The sequence below is a fragment of the Pleuronectes platessa genome, chromosome 17 (genome assembly GCF_947347685.1).
Source record: "Pleuronectes platessa chromosome 17, fPlePla1.1, whole genome shotgun sequence".
NCBI lineage: Eukaryota > Metazoa > Chordata > Actinopteri > Pleuronectiformes > Pleuronectidae > Pleuronectes > Pleuronectes platessa.
This window is the reverse complement of record NC_070642.1, coordinates 4,726,618-4,732,721: the sequence shown is the minus strand read 5'-3', so window position 1 is coordinate 4,732,721 and position 6,104 is coordinate 4,726,618.

The window sequence follows — 6,104 nt, the reverse complement described above, 5'->3', positions numbered from 1 at the left end:
ATATTGAAAATTCCTCCAGAATACGTACATTTTCACCGCTTTCTAACTTTCTGCCAATTTTGGTAAGAATTTGAGCATGTTAAAGCCAATTCATTTGCCTGAATAATAATAATTACACTTTCAATAGGTCCTCCCAGTGTCAGTGCTCGGGCCCTAATAACTTGTAAGTGCAAATGGATCCATTCTTTTAGGCAGGTACTTTGTTAAAAATCATTAAACCCAATCATACCTTTTTTAGTTTTTCTGTATTAAAATTTTTTTTTTTTTTTCTTTAAATCTTCCAGAAGACCATCAGATCAGAAAGCACTTATAGACACACAGTTCTTAAGAGTTCAGTTTAGTTTGGGGTTTCGATCACTGTCTGGTTTTGTTGCAGGAAATGAGGTCATGCGCAAACAAAGTATATACCTTAAAAACATATATTACTTTAAAATCTTGAAAAATGGCGGGAAAAAGAAAAACGCCTTTGCTAGGAATGTATTGTTAGGATGTTTATATATACACTGTTGTTTTAATACTTGGGAGAATAACACACCACCTGCATACTTATACCGGTAAGTTTTACGCTTTGTTCTGATATTCAAAATGACAGCATCATCTTTGTTTTTATGAATAATGTTGTATACCCTCCTATAATTTTACAGCTTGTGTATATTGTCATGGGTGTAATTGAAAATGCAACCTTTTTAAATTATCTGTAAATTGGATCCAGTGACTATATATAAAGACGGACGACTTGTCTCCACTTCCTCCCACGCTGTAAAAATGAAGCATAATAGTATTGCAACCATAAGCAGTGATCATGAAGCATCAAATGACCATTCAAAACAAAACTCATAGGAAACACCAGTGTGACAGATACGTCTTTGAGAAAACTTTATTGGACGTGTTCTTTCTTTTCAGTTTAATCCATTTTACATTTGCCAATGTTGAGGTTTATGACACATAATGTAGCCAGCCACCAGAGGGCGCCCCAGATGCATAGGGCTTCACTTTTTGAGGAGCTGTCATGTCGGCCATCTTTGTATACAGTCACTGGTTGGAACTAGGATCATGTTCCTCAGGACCGAGAACTTGTTTAAGAAAGTTGAACTAGGACATTTTTGGCATGATCGTTTTGTTGTGTATAGTTGTGTCGAGTAGCTTTGACTCCAGATTGTAAAATGTTTTAATTATGAGGTCTCAAGAAAAAAAAATGCACTAATGCGCGAAGGCATTGTTTTTCTTTTTTTATCAGTGCTTCCAAAGTGTATTTGATTTGGGCTTTGCTACCTCAGGTTCCCTCAGTGTCCAGCTCTCCCTCATCTGTCCTTTGGGGGGCAGTGTGTGTAATTAAGAGTGTGACATATCTGCTGAACAGAGGAAAAATATCTAGACATATCTAATATCTCATTCACTGATGTCAATATATATTGACATCAGTGAATGAGAAGTGAAGCTCAATCTAAACGCCCATCTGTATAAATGTTGCAGCATAAAATAAAGATTTACAGTATTTCCTCTGTTGCTTTAGTTCCTTTGTAGGTTAACAAAGTCACCTCTGGTTCCAATCAAGTTGCTTTAGAAAATAAGAGATTGGAAGATCTGTTCCATCAGAAGCTTCCTCTGGAAAAACAGCCTGAGCCCATTTTACGGTCTTCTCGGATATAGCAGGTCAGTTAGATGTGAGGCCACAGCTCAGTGTTTTACAGAAGCCTCTACAATTACCAACCTTGGCTAAATAATGGCAAATGTAACTGTTGCTACTATATTACTTTAATATGTTGTAAAGGTTTTCTAATGTATATTTTGTATTTGTATATAGCATTACTGTGTAATCAGAGATAAGACTTATTTTGAAGCCTCTGCTGAGCTGCTTGTTTGAGAAGTAACACGAAGAAGTAACACGAAGAAGCAGGCAGATGTAGTTACACACATGTGTAAGAGTTTGTTAATTAAGAGAAGCTAAGATTCCTTTTCAGAGCATACAGCCAACGAGGTATTTTGTCTGTTATTTATTTTAACCTTGATTGTTGTTACGCCCCCTGGTGGCTCGGAGTGGGGCATAGCATAACTGCAACAGGTCTGGGGAAGTGAGGGTGCATTCACACAAAATCCATGACACGATATAAGGCAAAATAAAGAATTTATTTAAACAAAGCACCACAGGGATCAACAAGGACTCAGTGGCACCAAAGAAAAGAACACAACCCCCCCCCCCCCCCCCCCCTTACAGGTGCTTAGCACCCAAAAGTACAGCGGATGGTGCTCACTCTAACCTGGGGTTTTAACAAGAAGTAAGCCTAAGTGTGTGTTATATGTAGACCCCGGAGTATCTTACTTGTCCTCGTTGTCCCAGTGCACAGAACAAACAAACATTAACAAAGACAAAACAAAAGTAGGCGGCTAACGACGCAAATAATAAAGGTAAAACTTAATCAATGAACCAGCAAACACCTAAGCTAAGCCAAACAAAACAAACAGCGCTCTGCCACAGCTCCACCCAAAATGCCTCCTCTCTCGCTAACAAAAACACAAAGAACGATTTAAAGGGTAAGGGTTGATTGTAGATCTGAACCAGGTGTGGTGATTTGTTATTGGACCCAGGTGAGTTGAGCGGCCATGACGCTTCTTCCTCTGTTTCCACTTCAATGACGCTTCCTGCTGAGAGCTCCCCCTTCAGGTCCCTGCAGGCATCACCACTCACTAAGGAGGATGAGACAAAACAACCACACAAAACAGAACACAATACATGTATACATACAGGACGTAAAGAACATGGTTCGTAACAATTGTAATTATTGATTATGTGTTTGCTAACATTATATGTTATGTCTTTGTTACCGTGTATAACTTAGTGTTCACGGTTTGATGTGGAGAACAAGACTTCATTAAAAACCCGTGGAGGAAACCATTTGCTGTCTGAATGTGCTTGGGAGGGAGTCACAGCAAAGCTTAGTTTGGGTAGCAACTATAAACTCCACCTTCACCTGAAGCAGACGAACGTGGCCTCCCCCCAACCACCTTCCTAAGTTCACCACTCCCTCAGACACACAAGAATGCAGAAAATCACATAGCATACGGATGTGTGCCACTACAGACAATGATGCAGCTCCTCAGGGCTTCTTGTAGACTGAATAAAATGGATGTGAGCATTAAGTGTCCCACTTGTGAAGTGGCAAATATGGCCTCAAAACAAATGTGGGTCTTTTGGGGAAAATGGGAGGAAGTGAAACTGGAGTTCATGAACAGAGAGAGTGAAAAATAAAAATAAAACAGGAAGTGAGAGCTCAGTCAGGACGGGTCGTCACAATATTATATATAAACACAAACTGGACGAGGAGATCAATGTGTGGTCACATTTCAGCATCTCAATCTTAATGCTGGTGCTTCACATTACACTTTCTCTGAGATCCAAGTTTTCATACCAACCTTTAGATATGAGGTCCTGCTGCCACAAGGTGGAGCTCTTTTCCACGATATAACTCCCACTGCCTGTCTGCTGCAGAGAAATCTACTAGTGTTCACACCCACATACTAGCTGATGTGTTTGGGTCATCATAAAATAGATAAATTACTAAATTAAATGAGTTTATATATTGACCGCATGTTTCTGTTTCATGAGAAGTTAGCATTTTAACTTTATATTCAATTAATTAGCTGCAATGCAAATTCAATGCAACAGACGTGTCATTGTTCTTTAAATTGCTGCTAAATCTGCGTTCCCCTGTCAAAGCTAAACCAGAACCGACTATTCAAACCTACACTGAAAATAGCTTGATTAAATGTTGGTTGACAATAACGATACACTTGTGTCTTTGGTCATAATTTCACTTTATATAACGATTTGCTTATTTTTAAGAACAATGTACACATAAATGCAAGTTCACTTACTTTTTCTTGCCAGCGTGGATCAGAATGAAAAAATACTCAAAGTAAAACTATTTTTCTATGTTGTTTGCTGAACCGACATGTTGGTCTGTTCCCCCTGGTTTTGATCTGAGGACTCTTTGGTTCAATGTGATCAATCCAACCACAGCAGATTAAGAGCAAGGTTATTTTTAGGGCCCGAGCACTGAGAGTGGGAGGCCCTATTGAAATTGTAAGGATTATTATTATTATTATTATTATTATTATTATTAAGGCAAATTAATTGGCTTTTTGAGGGCTTTAACATGCTCAAATTCTTACCAAAATTTGCAGAAAGTTAGAAAGTGGTAAAAATATACGTATTCTGGCGGAATTTTCAATGGATGTCGCAAAATGTCTCAATGGTGCCCCCCCGAGACCTCTGGAACGTGTTCACATTGACCAATCTTCACAAAAATCGATACACAGGTGATTCATGACCAGAAAAACAAAAAAGTCTTAGGTGCAATTGGAAAAAGGCAACAGGAAGCCTGCTATTTTGCATTTAGTGGCCATTTTGGCCGTATTACACATTTTTACTTTGAGGTACTTGTACCAGGGCTTTCATTAGATCAACTTCAAATTCACAACAAGATGGAAATAAAAAGTTATTAAAATATCCATTTTTCGTCACACAGTGTGACCGTGGCGTGGCGTCAAAGTTTGATTACACGCCATTAAAACATGATGTACTGTATCGCGGAAATACATGGACCATCAATCCTTTGATGCTGAGCCGTTAACAAACAACTCCGCTCCTGCAGTGTGACAAGATCTCCTCGTCACGGAGACGATGTTGTCATAACTCCACTGTGCATTGTCCTATCACCACCAAACTCCTGTCTCATGATCACAGTCCGAGCCTGAACAGCTTAATGTTTCAATATTTCCTCTGTCATTATTTTTTTTTTCAGGCAACACTTCAAAATGCATGTGCTCGGGCGCGCCCAGTGCTGCCTTGCAGTCCCAGAAATTTTTGAAATTGTATTTTATTTTTTTATCAAAATTTCATAATGAATCTTTATCTATTTGATCATGATAATTTTCTAAATAAATCAGTCAATGATTTTATTATAACTGTATCACGAGATTTATTCTTCATCTAAATCTCTCTTCAAGTTGTTTCCTCTTTAACTGTGCACATACATATATGTAAAAGGAGGGGGGGGGTGTACCTCCACTCGAGGCCTGTTGATATGATAACTGGAAAGTTTTCACATTACAACGTGATCATATTTCACGTTATGATGATCCGTAACACGTTAATTATGCTCATACATGTTTTGTATGACAGCTGTATTTGTGTGTTTGTGTTGTGTCTGTTGTAACAATGTTTTCAATGAGATCTTTACCTGGTTACAGACTGTTCATGGGGTTAACTATTCTAATGTTCAAAGTTTTTTTCATAAACCAAACTAATGCTCCTCTGCCATGGCAGCACATTCAAATGACTTCAGATCCTCGTAACACTTCTAAGCCTTCTTTTGTAAAAGCTTCTCATTAGTTAAGTCTCATTGGCTGCTGTGACTCTAACAGCAGCTCAGGGTTATTGTATGATTCTCTGGGTGCTGGAGGGCAGAGTGCAGGCATCAGGTCATGTGAACATGTAGGTTCAAATGTCTGAACAGCTTGCTGACAGTGTGAAGGAGGTAGACACTGAACTCAGTTCACCTGCAGTAAGTGTGACAGGAGCTTACATCTCCATGTTAAAAAAAGATAAGAGCAGTTCTCTTTTTGACCATGCTGCCATGTTAGAGATGTTTATGTCTGATCGTTTCCACCACACTAATCTGTCCCAACAACGACTGGACAGATGAGTGCAAAATGTATTAACCTTCATGGTCCCAGAACTGGGAATCCTGAAATATACTGCGAGATTGTCTCCCAAAAGAAACTAAAGTTTAGTCCAGTGCACAAACATAAGCTCACAGACAGAGTCTCTGAGTTTCAGCAGACGATACACAGCTAATTCTAGGAGTCTGAACTCGGATGCCGTATTTATTACACATGCACTGAAATATCTTAAGGATTGGTTTAAAATAGTGTTACTCAAAACTTAGCTGCAGTTTGTCTGTCCTTGTCAAATAATATCATGCTCTTGCTGTTGATATAATAAAACCAAGCTTTTTGTCCATTCATAAATATCTCTCCAGAGGCTTATATTGAATATCCTCACAGCAAGAAGTGAAACTAGTCTTACACAACCAGCTGTAAGG